General features: G+C 49.9%; 1 protein-coding gene across 1 annotated transcript in view; it reads right to left on the reverse strand.

Annotated features, from left to right (window-relative positions):
* The window catches only part of PHACTR3 (phosphatase and actin regulator 3), a 200,699-nt gene that overhangs the window by 91,132 nt on the left and 86,282 nt on the right, over positions 1-23,285 (reverse strand). The gene's annotated exons all lie outside the window — the stretch shown is intronic.

Genomic DNA, 23,285 nt, shown 5'->3' on the forward strand with positions numbered 1-23,285 from the left:
GACTCCAGAGGCCCCTCTCGTATCTCTAAGCTGCTTCTAGGGTGACGATATAACTTTATCACCCAAAGCAGGACACACATGGATGGAACACAACAGGAGGCATAAACCAAGACCGTCCCAGCCAACCACTCTCTCCAGCTGTTTTTTTTCCGTGCAGCATGCAGGATCTTAGTTCCCCAACCAGGGATCGAACCCACGACCCCTGCAGTGGAAGCGCAGAGTCTTAACCACTGGACCGCCAGGGAAGTCCCTGTCTCCAGCTGTCATTTAATTGAGTGTTAAGTGTACACCGGAGGCTGGGTCCTCAGGGGGTCCACAAAGAAACCTCGTGTGGACAGACAGCCCAGGGGTCTCGTTTGAGGACTTCTCCCTGCACACTTAGCAAACCAGCCAGGCTCCTAAGCCAATGACATTCTCCACCCTGTGTTCAGCTATAACCCCAGTGCCCGGCGCCTAGTAGGGGCCCAGGAAGTTCGGGTGGGGTAGTAAGTGAGCCAGGGCAGTCTAAGGACCGGTCACGAGCCCCAGTGCCACACTCCAGGCGTGCAGGATGCAGATGGTCCTTCTCTCCTCAGAGGCAGTTTATTCCATGTTATTATTCTCTCCTTTCCTTCCTCCGCCCACGGATGCCAGATGGGAGTGGAACGGCCAGTGCCATGTGGCCCCAGAAAAGCTGACTGTCCTGGAGGCATTTTTGGCACAAAGGAGAAAGAAATGGCCTGGTCTCCCCAAGCTTCCAGGCTGGTTTGAAGATAAAGACGAAGATCCCCCGAGATGCGCACGTGGATGAGGAAGAATTGTCATCGCTTTATTTATATCTCATCTCACTCCACAAAGGATGGGCGGCCGTTATCAGAAACACAGGCCCAACAAGACAAATGAGTGTCCGAGGAAATCCAGAGGAAGGGGAGTCTGGACAGAGCCACCACATCAGGGGTTAGAGACACCACGTGTGGCTCTGAGCTTCCTGGCAGCCAAAGCAAAAAGGAGCAGCACATAGAATAAACTACAAATCAGACCCCGAACCTCACTCCATCTGCCACCTGTATCACTGTGACTTTAGTCCAGGCCACCAGCATCTCTACCCCAGATGCTCACACAAGCCTTCTAATTGGTGTCCCCGTGAACCCCTATAAATGTAAGTCTGATCGTATCGCTTTCCTGCTTACTCCCTGTGGCCTCCCTTCTCATTTAGGACAAAATTGCCAAGGCTGTAAAGGTCTCCGAAATCTGCTCCCGAGCCCCGCCCACCTCACCCCTGCCCACTAGCCCCCGGTTCCATTTCATCAACAGCATTATTGTGCATTAGCATCTATGGCACGTTATGGAAACCAGAATGTCGTAACTGTGAGGATGCAGGTGCCAGAAGCAGGGATCCGGGCTCACACCCTGGCTCTGTCACTCACTACCTGGGGCTGAAGTGTGGACACCACTCTCCTCCTCCCTCCCTGCATTTTCACATTTGCCCCGGCCTTGCTGGGGGAATAGGAGGGACAGGGGACTTGCAAAGTCCTTGCCTGGGGGCTCACCATGTGGCTTGCTTGAAACGATGGGAGGTGGGCAGAAGGGACATTGTGGCCCCCTCCTCATCACCCCTTCCCCCCTCCCTCCACCAGCACTATTTTAATACATTGCCTCCCTGCTCCCTCCCCACAGCGGCTGGAGCGGGTACTGTGGTTCCCACCTCACTTCTGACACACTTGGGTCCTCACAGCACAGCCTGGGGCACAGGCAGGGCATGCTGACCCCTGAACAGACTGCACACCACTCTCCCCTTGAGAATTCATTCACTCATCCGTTCACTCACTCATTCATTCATTTATTCAACAAAAACTTGACACCAGCCATGTGCTGGAATTGCACCAGGAGGAGAATGTACAGAGGTGAACAGAAAGAATCCCTGCCTTTGTGGGGCTTCTAGTGGCCAGTGGGAGACGGACAACGGGAGGGGGGATATTAAGAAACCAAGCCTGCTCGCCCCATAGTTAGTTCCCTGCTGCCTTCCTCTCCTTATCTTTCCCCATCACATTTATCACCTGGTGTGTGTGTATACATCTGCGTGCGTACACACAGACACGCACACACACAGACCCACACGTAGATGCACAATTACTTGTTTGCCTGTTGCTCACAGGCACCTCCCTAATTTGAGAGCAGGGTCTGCCTTTGACGGTTGGTTTGTAGCTGAATCCCTGGTGCCCAGAACACATAAGGTAGGAACCCATGTGGTGAAGGAGATCCTTCCAGACATGAGGACGGATGGACAGAACCCAGCACCTGCTCAGGGAGCCACGGGAGACGCGGGGGCTGCCTGGCAACGGAGGGTTATGAAAGGCTGCTCTGAGCGGGGTTACTGGAGCAGAAGCCTGGGTGAAAGGGAGCCAGCAGTGTAGATGGGAGCGGGGGCAGGGAAGAGGGTCCCAGGCAGAGGAAGAGCGAGGTCAAGGGCTTGGAGGAAGAACGCAGGGTATGAGGGCCATGGATGCAGCTGGGGAGGCACGCAGGGGCTTGAACCTGATTCAAAATTCAGCAGGAGCGACTGGGTCTCTTCAGCTCAAATGACTTGATTTGTTCATTTACCAAATATCCAATGTGCGCGACCAGGAAGACACCTTAGTCTGAGTGACTCCCCAGGGGCCTGCTGTCACTGGGGGAGCAAAGGTGGGGACAGGCTCCAGAGGTCTGAAGCCTGCACCTCCAGCACCCTCTCCCCTCGCCTGGCCCCAGGCGGTGCAGGCCCGGGGCCAGGCGGGGTGAGGGCTCCTGAGGGCTGTCACTCATAACCCAAGGCCAGCAATTTCAGAAGAGATGCTCCGTCCAGTGAAGGAATCACTTACAAGCCACCCAAGGGCATGAATGGGTCACCGACGGTGTGCATGGGGGTCCGAGTGAGCAGAGGGGGGGCGGGCCCTCCTGGGTACCGTGTGGCCCACTCACACTGGAGGGTGGGAGTAAATGTGGGCAGGCGTGTGTCTAGCAGAGAGGGTGTGCATATGTGCATGCGTGTGCCTATATGGGAGGGCGTGCGTGCACCTGTACGTGTGTGTCACACAGAGAGAAGGGAGGCTGGGGGGACCGCCACCACCCTCTATCCGCAGCCCGTGAATTCGCTCAGTGTCCCTGGAGTTGCCTGGGAACCTCCTTCCCACATCAGGGAGGATTCCCAGATTCAACACATTAGCAGACCCCTGCAGCCTCTGAATAGCATGCGGTGCTAAGTTCCAGGGGCACCTCTGCCACCTGTGAAGCATTAGCAGTTAATTAATGAAAAATGTTTCCCCACATCTGCTGGGAAAGTACAACATGCAGTTGCGGGGCAGGCAGGAGGCCGCCCAGGCTCCCAAACGACGGATGGGCCAGGCGCCCTGCCCTGGGGCTGAAGGTGCCGGCTCCAGCCCCTCCCATCTCTGGTCCCTTCGACAACTCCAGCCCTCTCCCGGTCCCCTCTGAGGTTAACCGCAGTCAGGGCCCTTGTCCCCCAGGACCCACTGCCACCACCCCATCAACGGATCCCACAAACCTACAAGTCAGGCACTTCCAGAACAAGGCAGTGAAGGACACCAATGCCATGGCTGAGGTCACTGAGATTATGGACTAATTTCCATGCCTGGCTCAGGGCCAACTCCTTTATTCCTAATATTCCCTTCCATCCTAGCTCTAATCGCTCTCAGATATCATCCTGGGATCTGTTATTTATTGTTATCATCTATCTTTCCCACTGGAACAAACGTAAGCTTTATGAGAACGGGAACTGTGGCCATCTTGCTCGTCGTGGGTCCCTGGCATCTTTACTGGCGCCTGGCACCCAGGAAGTGCTCTAATAAACACCTGCTTGACCTGTGAATCTGGGATGCAGAGCTGCCAGTGCCCGAGCCAGGATGTGGTCCCCGTCCATCTGACTCCACAGTCCTCGCCTTAGGGATGTCTGGCATTTCTGCTTTGTCATCTTCTATCCCCTGACCTGGCCCTGTCTCCTTCCACTTCATCAGGTCACCTTCCCCAAAACACAGTGGAAGGGAAGCCCCGCTCCCCGATTACCTGGTGCTTCATGCTGAGTGGCTGGCCTCCTAGGGAAGACAGGCACCATCCGTATCAGACAGTATTGGAACAGGACCTTTTGCTTGTTTGTTTCATTCATTCATTCACAAATTCATTCATCAAGCATCCGCTGAGGCCTGTTGTGTGCCAGGGCTGCTCTGAGTTTGAGACAGAGCAGTAAACACAAACTGACATGCTGTCTTCCTCTGCATGAAGCTCGCCTGCTTACAGACAGTGAGACGACTTCAGAATGTGATACGAGCTATGGAAGTGGGGGTGTGGGTCAACAGAGCGTGGCCTCTATTTCTTCCGTGAGTCCTTCCCTGCCCCCAAAGAATCCATCTGGCAATACATAGTGACCAGCTTCTTTAAACAAAGCACCGTGCCAGGTATGAGGCAGAATAAAGAGGTGCTGGACACCCCCCTGCCCTAGTGGGCTCACTGACCACGGAGAAAATCAAGGTGCACAGAATCACCAGGAAGAACCAGGATGGAGGATTACAACTGCAGGGGAAGTAACTCTTCTTGCCTGGAGCGGGCAAACTCTGAGAAGGCTACTGGGGGTGGGGGTGATATTGGAGTTGGGCCTTGGAGGTTGACTAGGAATTGAATAAAAGGTGCAAACCCATAAAAGCATGATCGTACATGGTGTTTGGAAGATAACGGTAATGCAGCAAAGCAAGATCTGATACCGCCAGTCAGAGGTTCAGAGCCCCGTAAAATCTCCATGTATAAAACTGGGATCCACAGAGAGATACCAGCTTTCTGTGGTGCCAGCTAATGACCAACACACACACACACACACACACACACACACACACAGAAACAAAATTATCATCATTATCATCACCACCGACTATCAGTAATAGGAAAAGATCATCTCAAAGTAAGAAAGGAATCTTTATTATTGATATATCAATAAATATATTGATAAATGAAAAAATAGCAAGGCTGTGTTGTCCTTAGTGTTCCTAATTTGCTGGCATGGGTCTGTGTACTTGAACCTGAGAACCCTTAGGCTGGAGCTCTCTGGGTTTCTGGATGGAGGGGATGGACAGCAGTCTCGTGACCAGCCAAGAAGAGCTGTATGTGGCCGTGATAGGAGCCTTGAGGGCAGGGAAGCACTGAGGGATCTGGTACAAGATCAGCCCTGTGGAAAGGCTGCAGAGAATGTCAGTGTGGGCGGCAGCTTCATGGAACAAAGCAGAAGGCCAGGAGGCCCACTGAGAAGGGACAGGCAGGGCGAGCGCAGTGGGACAGCAGAGAAGGGAGAGAGGAATCCAGAGATGTCGCTGAGGCAGAGTCCTCACCAGAGCTGGGTGAGAAACCAATGTGGGCCAGTAACACATACAGAAGAATCAAGGAAACCAAGGTTTGTTCTGTCGTCACTGTCACCAGCAACAGCAGCATCTGTTGGACACTTACTGTGTGACAAGCTGTGTCCTGAGCACCTGACATGAATCAGCTCATTCCATTCCCATCAAGACCCAAGAAGGCAGGTCGTTTTCTTCATCACTCTCATTATGATGAGGAAAATGGAAGCAGAGATGGGAAACAGTTTTCCCAGGTCACGCGGCTAAAGTGACACAGTGGGCTTGGAAATCAGGACATCTGCTCCAAAAGCCCTTGTCCTAACCCCGATGTTAGACTGCTCAGAGCAGATGATAACGGCGCTGTTATCTGGGATACGTACGGGGTGAAGGAGGAGAGAAGATCGTTAAAGCCACGTATACTAAAGTCACGGCATTTAGGGTCAAAAGACCAATGGCTTGTGTCCAGGCTGCAAGAGATGTAGCTTGACGGCCGCTGTCCTCTAAGAAAGTGCTGGGTGTTTTAATAGACCCACCACCTGGATGGGTCCGAACCTCCAAAACCAAATTTACGAAATGGATTTGAAGTCTCCCAGATGTAAAAGTATTCTTGGTTCGACCCTCTCCACTCCTATTGGAAAATTCTGGAGAAATGACTGAAGCACAGGATAGGTGGGGAGCACTGATCCATACGCAGAACTAGGGCCACACGTGAACAGCTTCCAGGAAGGGGTGTGGCAGGGGAGGCAGGGCTTAGCACGACGGGCGAATTCATTTAAAGGGGGAAAGAATTCCTAAAGGTCTGCGGCTCTATTCCCAGCAACTCTGCAGTTTGCCCTACAGCTCTGCGAGCGTATGCATCAGAACCTGCGAACGCCGACAGCCCCCTGGGATGGAAAAACTGCTGCCTTTCCAGTTTGGAGGAAACAGAGACCCCACAGCGGGCTCTTCTTCCTTCTCAGGTGCCCAGGACAATGCCGGGGACAGGAGTGAATGAATGAAGGAATGAAAGAGATTGATCCTGTGATACAAAAACTGAAAATGAATCAAAACGCGGGTCAATGGTAATTAACAAAGAGCTGAGCCACCTCTGTGCCCCCTGCCAGCGGGGGATAACTGTAATTCCTAAGCAACTTCCCGGCCCCATGCTGCCCCGTCATTTCTCCCAGCCACCCCCTAAGCAGACAGCATCTCCTTTCTCTCCCTTCCCCATTAGTGGAGGTGCTAAGGAACATACAGAAGGAAATTCAAGAGCCTGGCTGAGCTTCAGAGTGAAGAACGGCCCCTGGAATACTGTGAATCAAACAGTAGAGTATGTTCTCGTAGGAGAACATACCTTTGAATGCTCGCAGGGAGGCCACCAAATTCTTTTGGATGTTCAATCCAAACAAACAACCCCGGGAGGCGGGGATTACATTTTCAGCTCCATTTTACGTTTAGGAAGTGGGGACTATGGGGGGGCCCATGTGGAAAGTCATACAGCTGGGAAGTGGTAGGTCTGGCATTGGAGCCCAAGTTCTCCGACCTAAAGTTCCCCGTCTGGGCATGACACCAGTGTTTCCCAAAGCACGTCCCATGGAACCCTAGCATGGGCGATGCTTTGTGAATGAAGACACTTGGGAAAACACGACCTACACTACGTACCTAAAAGCCTTCCCTGAAGAGCACCGCCATATATTATCATAGTAAAGACTCTGAGAAGTCCTGCAGCAAGCAATCCCGCTCAGCAGCTTGGCCAGCTTTTCCTAAACAGATGGGTCAGCCAATCCGCATTTACATCTTGCTGCCCAGACGGCAATAACCACACAAAAGCTGTCAAATGGAGTTTGAGCAATAAACCTGAGGTTAACCACTTTGAATGTAGTCCTGCTAAGTAGTGCTAATGACAATTTATTTTTGGAATTTAACACTCTTTTTCCCAATATCTGCATTCCAAGCGTAACAAGAGTCTCTAAGATCTTAGCAGAGGTTGAGTCTCAAAATTTCCCAAGTCTCTAAGCCTCTTCCAGCTGTCTAAGGTCTCCTACGCAGAAATGATGCTGAAACTAACTCTAGATAAATGGGCATCAGTCATGCCTCTGACACCAGTGGAAAAATCAAGACATTATTAAAGTGGCTTCTTTTTTCCCTCATATGTATCGTGGAAAAAACAGCACATCTAACTAGAAAGCCCATCTGTTTAGTATCAACCCCATAATTCTGCCAATGGTGGCGGGTGTCTGCCAGACATATGGCCAATTCTCCAAGTGAAATCAGCTCAAATCTGTAAATCAAGTGGATCCAAAAAGGCTGCACGGAGCTTAGAACCAGGAGTTGAAACATGAAGATGACAGGGTCAGGGAAGGAAAAAGGAAGGATCTGGAAAACCGGCTTTGTTGTCATTGGGTTTAGTAGGATGCTCTGTATCTGCACACAAGCAAACGCTCATAAAAATTATTTTGCAAGAAGCCCAAAGACTTTGCAAAGACTAAAAGCTGGTTTTAGAGGCCTCCTCTTAAAGATCCTATTTTACAGAGTAGAGACAAAGGAGTGTTTCAGAGAGAAGACATAAACAGTAAAATAATGCATCAGGAGAGTTCAGCATCACAGTATAAATTTAGACAAATAACATCGCCCAACATCTTCAAAGTCCAAGTTCCAACTCTGACTTTCCAAACCTCAAGTGTAAGATGAGATTCTTAAATAATGTCAGTCAACGCTTAAGGACATACAAATGTTAATTTTAAAATATGCATACTTTAGCATTTTTCACAGGAACTAAACACGTTTTAAATGCTGGGAAGATTCTGAGCCAACAGATTTGTATTTAGAAAATGTGTCCCAGACTCGTTTTGCTTAGGTCAAGGATGGGCAAGTATTTTCTGTAAAGGGCCAGATAGTAAATATCTTAGACTTCAATAGTAAGTAACTTGGGCTTTGAGGGCCAGACAACTTCTGTTACAATTACCCAACTCTGCTGCTGTAGCATGAAAACAGCAGTAGATGATACGTAAATCAATGGGCGTGGCTATATTTAAGTAAAACTTTATTTGCAAAAACCAGTGGCAGGAGGATTTGGTCCATGGTCTGTCGCTTGCCAACTCCTGCCTTAAATGGTCCCTTTGGAAATGTCTTCAGGGAAAAAGCACTACTGGACAGTCCAAGAAGAAAAAGGGAGAAAAGGAACATTTTCTGATCCTGAGCCTTTACTGTCCTGCCCACTTCTAACCCCTGGGCTCCAGGCCAGCAGCACGCTGCCCACCCAATTCTGCAGCCTCCTCCCTGGTTTCCAGGCATCCACTAATCCCGCTCCCCTAAGCAAGCGGGGCCTTGCATCACTGCCCTGCTTAATGTCATAGTGGCGTCTAGAATGAAATATAAAACCTCAACTGTGGCCCCAGAGTCCTGGTCTCTGCTTATCTCACACCACGCCGAGTCCCTGCCCCACTATGCGCTAGTTCTGTCTCTCTTTCTGCTCCTCCCACCACAGGGCTGCCTCCCAGGCCAATCCCTCCAGAGGCAACACTTTTCCCTGATGAACTCTTACTCATTCCTCACGGCCCCATCCTCTATACTCACCTGTTAGGCTTCCTGTTAGTTTTTCTGCCATAGTCTTCAATAGAATTTATAATTAGCTATTGATTTCTTGTTCATTAGTTTAATGTCCATCTTGGCTATTTGACCATGAGAGCAAGTTACTGAGTCCAAGCTTGTACTGCTGGCCACACGACAGACCAGTAAATCGAGAGGTGAGTTGTTGGGGCCAGGAATAGCGACTTTATTTGGAAAGCTGGCAGACCAAGAAGATGGTGGACTCATGTGCCAAAGAACCCTCTTGCCTGAGTTAGAATTCAGGCTTCTTTTATACTAAAAGGGGATGGAGTAAAGTCAAACATTTCCTGGTTCCCATCAGCCTCTGGAGCGGATGTGTTACTTTCTTCCTTCCTGCAGTCATTCACAGGTGGGCCTGGTCAGGAGTTTCCTGTGAGCAAAAGGTATTTTAGCCTAATGCTCACTACCTGAGAGGGAGGGTTTCCAGAGATGGGCCATTATGCATAATTTTAAGCTTATAGGCAACATCCCTTTAGGGATGAACTTGTAAGAGACCACGAAAGGTTCTTCCCTGTTACAAGCAGAGACCAAGTGTGTCCTGTATAACTGCCTCCCTAACCCCCAAACAGCCCGGGGGGGGTTGGCCAGCAAGGGCTCAGCAGGTATTTGAGGGGAGCTACAGATTCTTCTAAGATCAAGTTCACAGCCCCTGCCCAGGCGGGAGCTGGGCCAGGCACATCTGAAGGTTATAATCCTACCAGAACAAGGCAGGGTTCTCAGGATTTACCAGGGTGGGTTCCCTCATGAATCTGATGAGCTTTCCTGCCAGACTATGTTTTCACCTGGCTCGGCCTCCTTCTGGCACCTCACTGGTTGGGCTGTGGCTGCTCACCGAGAACTTCCCCCCAAGAGCCAAGGATGTGATGCTTGAACACTGCAAGCGTCCGCACATCTGCTGTCACCGGGGTTCTTGCTTCTCCGAAGGCCCCTGTTCTGGCCCTGGCGCCTCTGGTGACTGTCACGGAAGTGAGAGAACAAGATGGAGAGGGCAGACAAGCCAGCAACCGAACGGCACACTCTTCCTGGGGACAAGCAACAGCCAGTGACGGGCCAGTCCTGGGAACCTGCTCCTGCAGGTGACACCTGTCTGCTCAGACGTCCCTAAGGACCTCCCGCTGCCGCCGGACAACAGCCCCCTCTGGTGCCCCCAGCGAGGGCCAGCCCAAGCGGCGCCAGTCCCAGCCACCATCCTGGGCCGCCAGGGAGCCGCTCCGGGTGGAGGGTGCAGCCAGCTCTGTCCACTCCCCGCTGCACCCACGGTCCACACTTTCCTGAGCGCCTACTCTGGGCCTGAGACCTGGCCCCTGCCCGCCCAGTCCCAGGGTCTGGGGGTGGAAGAAGGTGACAGTCGTGTGAATAGGCAATTAGGACAGTGCGACTTTACCACTCCTCCCTCCCCTGCCACCCACCCGGGTCCTGGTCACCCTCATTGCTCCCAGGTTCCTGCAACATCCTCCCCTGGGTCATGTCACACCATGTCCCCTGACCCCCACCTTTCCCTGCCTAAACCCTGCGGGTGGCTTCCAGTTGCACCTGGAATAAAATCCCACGTGGTTCCTCACGCCCCATGACCACTGCCCTCACCAGCAGCCCCGACCCTGGGGGTCTTCAGCTTCCTCACCCTCCTTCCACCTCCAGACCCCTGCACTTGGCGGCCCCTGGAGGCTCCCTCTCCCTCCCGCCTTTGCAAAGCAGCCTCCTTCTCGTCTCTGGGGTCTTGGTACCACGGTCTCCTCCATGGGAGGTGCATTGAGCCACAGTGAGACTCCGGCACGGGCCCAGCACACCTCATGCCTTCAGGGCACGCACTCCTCCCTGAGGTGAGCTGATCTCACGGTCTCTGCCCGCTGGAGAGATGCAGGCCCAGCCACAGCGGGTTCCTGGGAGATACTCTGGAAGGAATCAGTGAACGAACTGATGACAGACAAGGCACTGTGACGGAGACTGAGACAGGATTCTGTGCGCAGAAAAAGGACCGGTCTCCGGACTCAGGTAAGACTTCCTGGGAAAGTGAGGACACCTGTGGTGAGCTCTGAAGCGTCAGGAAGAGTTAAGTGAGCTCTAATAAATACTAAAGAAAGAAAATATTCCATTGTTTGAATGTATCACATTTTGTTTCTCCATTCATCCCCTGATGGCCATTTGGGTGGTTTCCGCCTTTTGGTGGTTGTGAATAGTGATGCTATGAATATTCACATACAAGTTTTTGTTTGAACACCTGTTTTCAATTCTTCTAGGTATATACCTAGGAGTGGAATCGCTGGGTCCTGTGGTAGCTCTGTTTCACTTTTTTTTTTTTAAGATTTATTTTTATTATTTATTTATTTTATTTATTTATTTTTGGCTCGTCAGGTCTTAGTTGTGGCACGCGGGATATTTTGTTGTGGCGTGCGGGCTCTTCATTGCAGTGTGCAGGCTTCTCTCTAGTTGTGGCGGGTGGGTTTTCTCTTCTTTAGTTGTGGCGCGCGGGCTCCAGGACGCGTGAGCTCTGCAGTTTGCGGCACACAGGCTCTAGTTGAGGCATGCAAGTTCAGTAGTTGTGGCACGAGGGCTTAATTGCCCCGTGGCATCTTAGTTCCCTGACCAGCAATCGAACCCGCATCCCCTGCATTGTAAGGCGGATTCTTTACCACTGGACCACCAGGGAAATCCCTCACTTTTTTTTTTAATTGAAGTATAGTTGATTTACAGTGTTGTGTTAGTTTCAGGTATATAGCAAAGTGATTCAGGTTTATATATATATATCCTTTATAGGTTATTACAAGATTTTAAATACAGTTCTCTGTGCTATACAGTAGGTCCTTGTTGTTTATCTAGTTTATATATATTGTATATAGTAGTGTGTATCTGTTAATCCCAAACTCCTAATTTATCCCTCTGCCTGCCCCACTTTCCCCTTTGGTATAAGTTTCAGTTTTGGAGGAAATGCCAGTCTATCCTCCAGGGTGGCTGCACCATTTTACATCCCCAGCAGGAATGAAGCGCTGACACACGCTACAGCGTGGATGAACACAGGAAACACGAGGCCAGTCACAAAAGACCACATACCATCTGCGTCCATTGACATGAAACTCCCAGAATAGGTAAATTCCCTGTGTGTCCACAGGAACACAATGTAAATTAGTGGTTGTCAGGGCTGGGGGGGAGAGGGGAATGGGCAGTGACTGCTAAATGGGTCTAGAGTTTCTGTTTAGTACTGAAAAGTTCTGGAATTAAAGAATGCGGATGGTTGCACAACAATGTGAATTGTACCTTTTAAAATGGTTAAAATGTTAAATGTTATGTTATGGGTCTTTTAGCTCAATTAAAAAGCCTGTCCCGACCCAGTGGAGCTCGCTGACATGTCCTGGAGCCGGAGGCAGACCTGCAAAGCCCACCCAGAAGAGCAGTGGTTTCTGGGTGAAATGAGAAGCAAAGGGTCGTATGGTTTCCGGCTCGCCTGCATCTGAGTGGGGCCTGGCCGGGTGCCGAGGAAGCCCGGTGTCCCGGGGAATAAATGATGCAATTATCCCAGCCCCAGCAGGTCTGTACCGGGCAGAGCAGCCTCCCCGGGTACTCAATGCTGACTCACTTCCAGGCTGCCTCTGGGCCTGGCCTCCTCGTTCACACGTGCCAACTTCACAGAATTAGGACTCTGGGGTCCAGAAGAAAGCTGGTCAGGATGCCAAACGATAACCCACACATACATTAGGCCTGTGATTCATGCCGCTTTGAAAGAGCCACAGAAACAAAAAGGCTCACGCAATGTGCAAACTTTGCCATCCCCCTAAATTAAAAACTCGTTAAGGATCACACATTTCAAAGCGCTCTGGCTGTGGGGATGGTAAGCTGGGCTCAGGCCGTCGCCACGTGGAGCCACCACCTTAGCTGACAATCCAGAACACTTTCCCCGTGTCTGAGCACACGGGAAACGGTGCACATCTTGAACTAGCCGGCAGCCCTTGGCCGCCTTAGTTCTTCAAGGCGCGGCCAGGACGTTGGCTGGGGACCGACCCAGGACAGGTACTGGCAGGGCTCTCCCTGGGTCCTGGAGTCCTTGCACCACGGTCGTGGCCCTGCCCGTGGCCCTGCCCGTGGCCCTTCCATGTGCTTTTGCTCTAAGCTGCCCCCTCACCCCTCACCCCTCGGGCTCCTGCAGCTGAGTTGCCCTTTGCCCTCGTGCACGGAGAGAAGGCGGTAATGGGGGTCCACACGGCCTGGCCGGCCTGAGCCAGTGAGTCACCTGACACCAGTCAAACCCAGTCCCCCGGCCTCCGTGTGGGACAGACACTGAGGAGTGCGATGAGGCTGCAGCCGCCCTCGGCACGGCCCTGCCTGAGACCACCCTCCGCCTGCCCCTCCCCTTCCCGGAGCAGCTGCCCCTCTTCTGTTACCAGTTTCTCCCGGGAGCACTTTTAAGAGTTACTTGCCCTCAAACCCTCATCCCAGGGTCACCCTGCAAAATACCCGAACTAAGACAACCATCTACTCTGGGTGAGGTGCCGGGGTAAAGCCGATGAGCAAAACTAGATGTGGTGCCTGCCCTCACTGGGCTCACAGACATCAACCATCAAACCAAATGCACAAGTGCACCATGAAAGCCGGGTAAGCATTTTGGGGTCGATGGGAGAGAGCTGTATGGGAGCATGTGACGGGGGACTGGACAAATTACCCCAAGGAGGTTCTCCAGATCAGATGAGAAGGATGAGCTGGGCTGAGTAATTTTTATCCAGAAAAAAAAAAAAAGTGCAAAACTACCCGGAAAGAGGCAGCTTGGAATATTCACACTCACACCTTTCTACGAAAATCTTCACGGCCCATGCATCTTGCCCACATTTCCATCAGGAACCATGTGGCCATGAGACAAGTACAGACCAGAAAGGCGGAGTGACTGGCCCAAGATCACACAGCACTGGTAATGTGAAGAGTGGGCTTCAAATCGTACCAGACCCCCGAGGGTGCCTTGTCTGGCTGCTTGTCACAAACCTCAGAGAGACTGTGGACCCCAATCGATCTCAGTTCTTCCCATCGAAATGCCTTTTTAAAGAGTCATTACTCTCAAGATCCCTTTATCAACGTAAAATGTTGAATGGTCCTTGGTCACAATTCCCAGCATAACAAGCAAATCCCCACGTGGAAGTTTAAATGCACTGTCTAAACGAAGCCCTTGGGGACCCCTCAGGTCTTGGCCTCAGAAATCATTTCCTTCCTCAACCATTAAGTACATGAACGTTCATAGCAGCTTTATTCATATCAGCCAAAAAGTGGGGGGGAAAGTCAACAAAGGATGAACAGATACATAAAATGCAGTGCATCCACACAACGGAATATTATTCAGTCATAAGAAAGGAATGAAGTATTGATACGTGCTACAACATGGGTAAACCCTGAGAACATTATGCTACGTGAAATAATACACTCACAAAAGATCACTTGTTGTATGATTGCATTGAAATGAAACGTCTAGGATTGGTAAATCCATAGAGACAGGAAATAGATTAGTGGTTGCCAGGGGCTGGGGGAGGGGGACATGGGGTTAATTAATGGGTATGAGGCTTCTTTGGGAGGGTAATGAAAATGTTCTAAAACTGGATTGTGGTGATGGTTGCACAACCCTATGAATATACTAAAAGCCATTGAATTGTAAGGTGGGTGACTTGTATGGTATGTGAATTATAGCTCAAAAAAGCTGTTAAAAAAAGAGAAAAACACAAGGTGGTCAGGGCCTGCCTGCATCCTCATTCAGGTCCTTCTCTGAGCTGGTTGAGAACCACAGGGGTCTTTCCCTCCCGCCCTCTCTGGGTGGGAGTCTCTCTGATGTCGGGATGGAACTCAGAACCTGGACTGCCTCCCATAAGCTGTGGTCCTCACCACATCCAATCAAAGGCTCCGTATCAAAGCAAGCTCACTTTGCAACATCTCCCAAACCCATCTGGGTTCCTCTCCCCAGGGCCACCGCTCAAGTCAATTCACCACCTTCTGTAGTGTAGACGACGGCAGGAGCTCGCGTCCCTGCCCTCACCCCAACTTCCATTCTTGCTGCTCCACAATCTGTTACCCGCACAGAAGCAGAGTGATGGTCAAAAATAAAATCAGGCTCTGCCACCCCCTGCCTAAGCCTCTAGTGGCTTCCCCCGCATTTGGGATCAAACCCAAACTCCTTGAGGCCCCTCTGGCCTCTCCTGGCACCTGCCCCATCTCGCTCCCTGCATTCCAGCCACACTGACTGTGCTCTGTGGTCCTTGAGCATGCCCAGTTTGTTGCTGCCTCAGGGCCTTTGCACCCGCTGTCCCCCCTGCCTGGAATGTTTTTCCCCAACATTGCCACATTGCTGACTGTTCATCCCCAAATCCCTCCCCTCCGACCTTCTCTACCCGGCCTTCCCGTACCTTCTGCAGCTCACTTCACCTTGTTTCACTTCCTTTGGGGCACATATTGCTCTCTGATGCTGTCTTGTGTGTTTATCTGCTTTTCCACTGGAACACAAGCTCCCCAAGAGCAGGGACTCTGCCTGTCTGTCCACCATTGTTCACCCAGGGCAGTAGGGGCTCAATAACTTTCTCTTGGACGCCAAGTCACCCTCTGCTCAGATCCACTGCCCTGAGGACGGGAGCCCAAGTGGCCCAGAGTGTCCTCCCTGTGGGGCCTGGTGCTGCCTTCCCTCCACCTCATCGCTCATCACTGCAACCAGACTGGCCGCAACTTCGTTCCGCAGGGTCTTTTTTTTTTGCTTCAAGAATTTTACCCATGTTTTCCCTTAGAACACCCTTCTCCTGACCTGGCCAACTCCTACTCTGGGTCACAGCTTAAATTTCACTTCCTTCCAAAAGCCATTCCCAGCTCAGGACTAGGGGCCCTGCTCTGTGCACCCTGAGCCCTCATATCATCACCACTCCCCCCGATCACCACATCGCACTCACAGCATCCAAATTGCTGGTTTCACTGGATCTCTTGCTGGAATGACGCCATCAAGAGAGACAGGTGTGTCTCGCCTACCACCATCAGTCAGGGCAGAACCTCACACAAAGTCCTCAGTAAGGACCCTTGAAAAAACAGCAGCCGATGTGGGTTTATCCTACAAAGCACGGTGCAGCATTGCCACGCCTGGGTTCCACGAGCCAGAACAGACTGGGTGGGGATGCAAGCTCTTATTAACTGTTGAAACTTGGACAAAGTACTTCACCTCTCTGAGCCTCGGTTTCCTGACATCCATGACGTAGAGATGACATGAGTACCTACCCCAAAGGGTTGTTGGGAGGATGAAATGAGTTCATGCATGTGAACAGCTTAATACGGTGCCCAGCACACAGCAATGTTTAATACGTCAGCTCCCATCACCACCTTCTTTGTCATCCATTTTTCCAGGCTTTTTGGGTGGCCTTCCTGAATCACAGTCGATACTCAATAAATATCTGTTGGATGAGTGAAGACACCATGGAGATCCTGGGCTAGATCTCACAATTTTCAAGGGAGTCATGAAAAGCACTTTTATCAAGTCTTTCATTTTCAACAGAACGGATATTCCCTTCTAAAGGCAAAACACCAAAGACGAATGAAAAAAAAGATCAGTGGCTCCTTCTGGAATCTGCAAGGACCGGGTTGGATGCTTTTAGGAGAAGTGGCCATTATAGCAAGAGTCTTAAGATGCTTGGATGAAGCACAATCCTTTTGAAAGATCTGGGGAAAAAATGCACAGCAAACAAAAACCAGGAAGAACCAGCATTCTCAGATCAAAGGAAGGTAGAGAACTCTGTGAGGCTCATGTTCCTTGAGGTCCTGAACGAGGAAGATCAGCCCAAAGGCACAAACACAGGGACCAGCGAACGTGGCAGCGTGCTGGGCGGATGCCATCAGCTGTGTGTCGCCCGGGGCTGGGGGCCACCAGAGACAGCATTATTGGACCCTCAAAAGCAAAGGGGACAGGAATTGGGAGACCTAAGAGGCCGTGGCCTCTATCTGTTTCAGTCTCCACGTGCCTGTCCATGTGAACCCCTGGGCTCCTCGTGGGTGGTTTTAACGTTTATTGATATGTAGGGGCACCCAACGTGGCCACTCAACTCTGTGCGGGGCTCACACAAAGGGATGGTGAGCTTGGTGGCCAGATGCGCCAGCCTCCCGAGGGCAATTTGGTGGTACTGCCCCTTCTTCATTGGAAGACCTCCACAGCCCGCAGCACAAGGTGACTTTCCTCTGCACTCACGGCCCGCCTCGTGGGAGAGAGCTGGGGCAGCGGGGACACTGAGACGTGCAAGCACAGGGCCCTGCTTTCAAGGAGCTCACAATCCCATCAGACATCTCGGGAGGAGCCTGGGCTCCAGAGCCAGGAGAGGCGGGTGGCTCCACGTCACGCTGCCCCCATGACCGCAGGCAGGTCACAGACCCCTCCGGGTCTCCCAGGGGTCCTTGACTGCGATATGCGGATATGCGACGATGCTAATGTCAACATCAGTCACGCCCGTGATGAACCTGCAGGGGAACCCACCGCAAAGACACATGCTTGGGCAAGCCTGACGAATTCCCCCAAAGCCTGTTTAAAGCCCCCCAACATCGAGGCTCAGCTCAGGTCTGCAGGTTTGATTCCACCATGTCTCTGGGGAGAGGTAGGCTAAAGGGCTAGATTGCTCCATCCTGCAGGCTAAGAGCACAAAATCTAGTCAAAACCCCCAGAATCTGTCGACCTTGAAATCTACTTCAGGAAGAAAAACAAAAGGCAGGAATTCTCTTTAAGGAAAAACCACAAATAAGAAAGAGAGTGAATTTCACCCCAGCGTTGCCTGTCAGCGCCACAAGCCCTGGGGGAGACCCATTATTATATTCATCTGGTGTTACCAAGGATTACGAACTGATTTATTTAAAAAAAAAAAACCCTCATGCAACTATACACTTTGCCACATTAAGTTTTCATGAGATCTGATGGGTTCTCATCTAGATAAGGGACGTCCCTGGCGATGAGATTCCTGCCCCTCGGAGAGGCCGAAGGCTTTCAGTGACAGCGGGAGGCCACGTGTAGGGCAACCACAGTGCCTTAACCATTAACAGCTGTTCACAACACACGAAGGAAACGCAGCTGAAATATCTTGACATCCTTTTCAAAACAAGAGCCACGCAAAGTGATGCTGTGCATATTCCTCAGGTTTAATTTAACTTGTAGATTAGATTGAGCCATTCGAAACAGCCAAAATTCGGCAGTCACTGACCTGCAAAAATGGCAATTTTGTACAGTTCAGCCTAATAGAAGTTAAAATTAGATCTCATTTTATAACGAAATGTACGAAGATGAAATAGGATTAGAAGTGTTTAGGGGAGAGTCTTCCCTACATCATCAAGAGGGGTCATCCCTAAACTGGAGCCTTTCCTTACGCTGTAACTTACTGCCCTTTTCTTCTACTTTCACACACAAGGAAAGATTTCTGCCAAAGGTCCAGGCAAGTGGAACCAGTGATCCTGGGGCTAGGGTCCCGCCGAAGCTCAGCCACAAACACAGCATCCACATTCCCCTCCCCGATGGGACCAGATGGAAATGTTGGGCAGTAAGAAGTCCAGGGTCATTCGCAGCCACACGGCGACCGGGAGAACCAGGTGGCCTTCAACACCATTCCATGAGCAGGAGAGAATGTGCAGCCCGCTGACACAACTGCCCGGTCCCCAGGCCTTGCGGAAGCCGTCTCAAATCTTCCAAGTGACAAGGTGTTTGGAAGAAAGACAGAAAAAGAATTGTTTTTTTCTTGGCCACCTAACTTCTAGGCTGCCCCGGCCACCTAGCTTCTAAGAACACACGGGGACACTGTCCACCCAGGTTTCTTATCACCTGGGAACTTTCCCCAAGCCCTGTAGGAACGTCTGCAAACCTGGATGGGGGAGCTACCCCAGGACATGAAGCCACTGCCAAGGAGAATAACTCTGTCTACCGCTAAGTTGAAAGACTATGAATCAGACACAGGTAAACTCAGAGAGCTTCTTCAGAGACTTGGGTGCCTTGAATTTTTGCACTTTTCTTTAGACTTTCAGAAAATGCGATTCTGAAGGAATACTCAAAAAACACACCTGACAACAAAATTCTTTTTGTTCCTCAAGTCATTTTCTTCTCTAAAGATCTCTAACGAGGGGCAGATCCTGTTGACATTATGTTCCTGTCAACGTGGTAAATAGCACAGGCTGGGATGTCGGTCTTCTTGGTGTGCATTCAGCTTCACCACTTAGGATCTGCAAGACCAAGGGCAACTCACTTCACAGCTCTGAGAGTGGGAGCCCCAGGCCCTAGAACACAAGCTCTAATGCAGCCTCCCTTCGAGGGCTGTTTTATCAATTAAATGAGATGAAGCACTCAGCACAGCGCCACGAATGTAAATTAAAAGTTAGCCAACGTGGTAAGTCCAGGGGGTTGCATCCATGTTAATAACCCAGTTGGGTTATCACTCTCTAGTTTAGCACTGGGGGGAACTGGGCAAAGGCCACACCATCTCCCTGAATGATTTCTCACACTGCATGTACATCTATAATGATCTCAATAAAAAGTTCAATTAAAAAAGTTAGCCAGCTATTTTCATTATTAAGATCGTTAATCCTGCCAAAAAGGATGCACTGAATAAACACTCAAGGGTCCTGTTAACTTTTCATGAAAACAACCCAAAAAATTGTCTCTATGTACCATTAGTGATGGAAACAAAATGAGTGCAGGAATAAAGTAATTTCTCAAAATCATCTTACTGTGACGACTCTATTTAATCTCTGGTCTTCCTTTATGAGTATAATAAACTTCAATTACACTTCATTGATTCACTCGTTCATTCCACTAGTAATGAAAGAGCGACCAGTGCTGGGAATGGGGACACATCAGGAGCAAGCTGGATTTGGTCTTAATCTGCACTTGGGTTTCTGCCTACTAATAGCCCTCAGGAACCCTTTAGAAAGGAAGGGAAGGCACATTTATTGAGCACCCACTGTATGCCTGGCCTTGCAATGGGCACAAGGGCTTCCCTGGCAAGCAGATGAGTACAGCTTTTGTCCTTAAGAAGTGCCACAATTTGATGAGGACAAGTGACATTAAAATCAAAATAATTACACAATTAAACTGCAAATTTGTAAACTGCAACCATAGTAAGTGTGGAGAGGGAAGAGCATAGGGCTCTGAGACTGTGGTCCTGGAGAACCTCATTTAGCCTGGGTGTGTGTATGACCATGTCTTTTGTCCTCTGTCTTCTGATGCTCTGACATCTAGAGCCTTGCTGACCCTAGAGGGACCACGGTGCCCCAGGGAGCCAACTCCCAGAGACAGCATACAACTTGCCCATGACCATGGTTTCAAATACAGACCCACCAACCCAGAGTCACACTCCAGCCCCTGCCCTTACTGGGGTCTCATATTCTGGGCCACTATCCACCTGCCTTAATCACCCCAGGGCCAGGTACCAGAACAAGAGGGACATCCCCTACACCCCAGAGCCTGTTAGAATTATTCAAACTAGCCATCCCCAACTTAGGTTCTCTGCCCTGCCTGTTCCTTCCCACGGAAACCACAATAAAGGCTCTCGTCCACGTTTTCCCCCCGCCCACCCAGTACTTGCAGGGGCCACCCCCTAAGTGGGCCCCCCCATGGCATAGCATGAACTATAGCAAGCTATCTCTTCAACAGCAGTCAGCTCCTAATTTCTTGCCCTATTATACCTCAAGTAATCTATTAATATACTATATACCTCACACCTAAGAGATGAAAATGTAGGCTAAAGTCGTGGAGGGCAGCGAGCCAGGTGAAGCTGGAGAAGGGGGCGGGGCCAATATGCAGGGTGAGGGGTGGGCCTGTAACAGGAAAGAGCATTTGTTCTGTCACAAGTTCATCACTAAAGGGATGCTGCCTACAAGCTTAACTTATACGCAGTGGCCCATCTCTGGGACCCCTGCCTCCCAGGTAATAAGCATTCAGCTAAAATACCTTTGTTTAGCTCCCAGGAAACCTCCTGACCAGGCCCACCTGTGAATGGCTGCAGGGAGGAAGAAATGAACACATCCCCTCCGGAGGCTGACCGGAATCAGGAAATGTTTGACTTTACTCCCTCCCATTTTAGTATAAAGAAGCCTGAATTCTAAGTCAGGCGAGATGGTTCTTTGGCACACGAGTCCACCCTCTTCTCCGTCTGCTGGCTTCTGAATAAAGTCGCTCCTCCTTGTCCCAACAACTCGTCTCTCGATTTACTGGCTTGTCATGCACTGAGCAGGATGAGCTTGGACTTGGTAACAGGACGAGGGCTCCTAAGTGCATGGACACACGCTCATCCCTGAGTTGAGAACACTCCTCTGTCCCAGGGGCAGCACCTCTGCGTGTGGCTCCCTCCCCACGTATCCCCGACGCCTGGCAGCGCCTGGTGTGGGCCAAACATCTGAGACGTTCTGACTGAATGAATGAATCCTTCCCCCTAAGGGGAATATGGACAGGCACTTCTGCCTCTACCTCTTTCGTTTTTCTTAGTTTGCAAACGTCTGAGAATGATGTCACCTCTTCTAAACATTCAAGTATCTGTTGAAGGATGCATTGGCTCGACGGTGAATCCCTCCAAGCTCTTAAGGAAGAAATAACATCAATCTCAGAGAGAATCAAAAAAGAGGGAACCTATTTTAGGAGGCCAGAATCACCTTAATGCCAGGACCAGAAAAGGGCATCACGAGAAGTGAGAACAAGAGGCCAACCTCTCTCCTGAACAGACACAGAAACCCTACACAAAAGTTAATAACTCAGAAACAGAGATGTGTAGAAAGACAAACATCACAAACCAGCTTATTCCAAATGTAAGGTTGGTTCAACATTAAAATATCAGTCAGTGATTAAACCACATTAACTGAATAAAGGGGAAAATCATATGATCATTTCAATAGACATAAAAATAGCATTTGCTAGAACTCCACACCCTTTCATGATTAAAAACTGTTAGCAAATTGGGGACTTCCCTGGTGGCACAGCGGTTAAGAATCCACCCGCCAATGCAGGGGACATGGGTTCGATCCCTGGGCCGGGAAGATCCACATGCCGTGAAGCAACTAAGCCCACGCGCCACAACTACTGAGCCTGCACTCTAGAGCCCAAGAGCCACAACTACTGAAGTCGCGCACCTAGAGCCCGTGCTCCGCAACAAGAGAAGCCACCACAATGAGAAGCCCGCACACTGCAACAAAGAGGAGACCCTGCTCAACGCAACTAGAGAAAGCCCGCGCGCAGCAACGAAGACCCAATGCAGCCAAAAACAAACAAACAAACAAAAAAACAAAAAAAAACTGTGAGCAAATTGGGACGAGGAGAGCAGAAACTAACACAACATTGTAAAGCAATTATACTCCAATAAAGATGCTAAAAAAAAAAAGAATACATGCAAAATATCCATTGCAAACTCATACTTAATGATGAAATACTGAAAGTTTTCTTTCTGAGATTGGGAATGAGACAAAAATGTCTTTGTCTAAGATTGTACTGAAGATTTTAACCAGTACAATATGAAACAAAAACTTTAAGGAGTGGATAGGAAGAAATGAAGCCGTCTTTTTTTTCCTAGAGAAATGTTTTTAGAAAATCCAAAAGAATCTCTAAAATAAGTTATGACACTAAAACAATCTAAATAGTCCAACAGTAAGAGGAATGTTTATATATACTGCAGAAGAGAGAGAGGACAGAATTTCAGGCATGCAATAAACATCATGTATTTGAAAAATATTTCATGATGTTGAAAAATTTTCAAGACACAATGCTATATTTAAAATCAGGATCTGTAATTATATCTACAATATGGTATCAGTATTATAAAAGAGTTTGTGTGTATGTTTGCATTAAAAAGGATGAGTGGGATATATGCAAATATTTGCAGTGATTAACTCTGGGTGACATAATGGAAGGTGATTTTCGTTTCATGTATAAATATTCTATAATAAGCATGTAATGTTCTCAGATGCAGGAAGAAAATTCCATTCCTGCCATCCAATGTCTTCTTGACAGTGTAGCATTTGACCTGGGCTTTGAAGGGTGGGTAGGATCCTGACGGGTGGGGAAGAGCTTTCAGACGAAAGGAAAGCCGTGATGCAGGAACAGCAAAACGTTGGGCTGGGGAATGAGGGGAGGCAACGGAGAGAGAGGTGAGAAGGAAAGGTGGGGGCAGACCCTGGAGGGACTTGAACTCCAAACTAACAGCTAACAAGGATGAAAAAGAGGTACCTGGGAACTAGGAAGTCACTGATGGAGCTGCGTATGAAACTGGCAGAGCTGAAGGCTCTGCTGAAAGGGGTCAGGTATTTCCAGGAAACACATAAGAACTGAAAAAGAATTAAAAAGGCTAGCTGGACAGCACTATTTACAACAGACAAGACATGGAAGCAACCCACATGTCCCTC

Source organism: Eubalaena glacialis, chromosome 13, assembly GCF_028564815.1.
Source record: "Eubalaena glacialis isolate mEubGla1 chromosome 13, mEubGla1.1.hap2.+ XY, whole genome shotgun sequence".
Lineage (NCBI taxonomy): Eukaryota > Metazoa > Chordata > Mammalia > Artiodactyla > Balaenidae > Eubalaena > Eubalaena glacialis.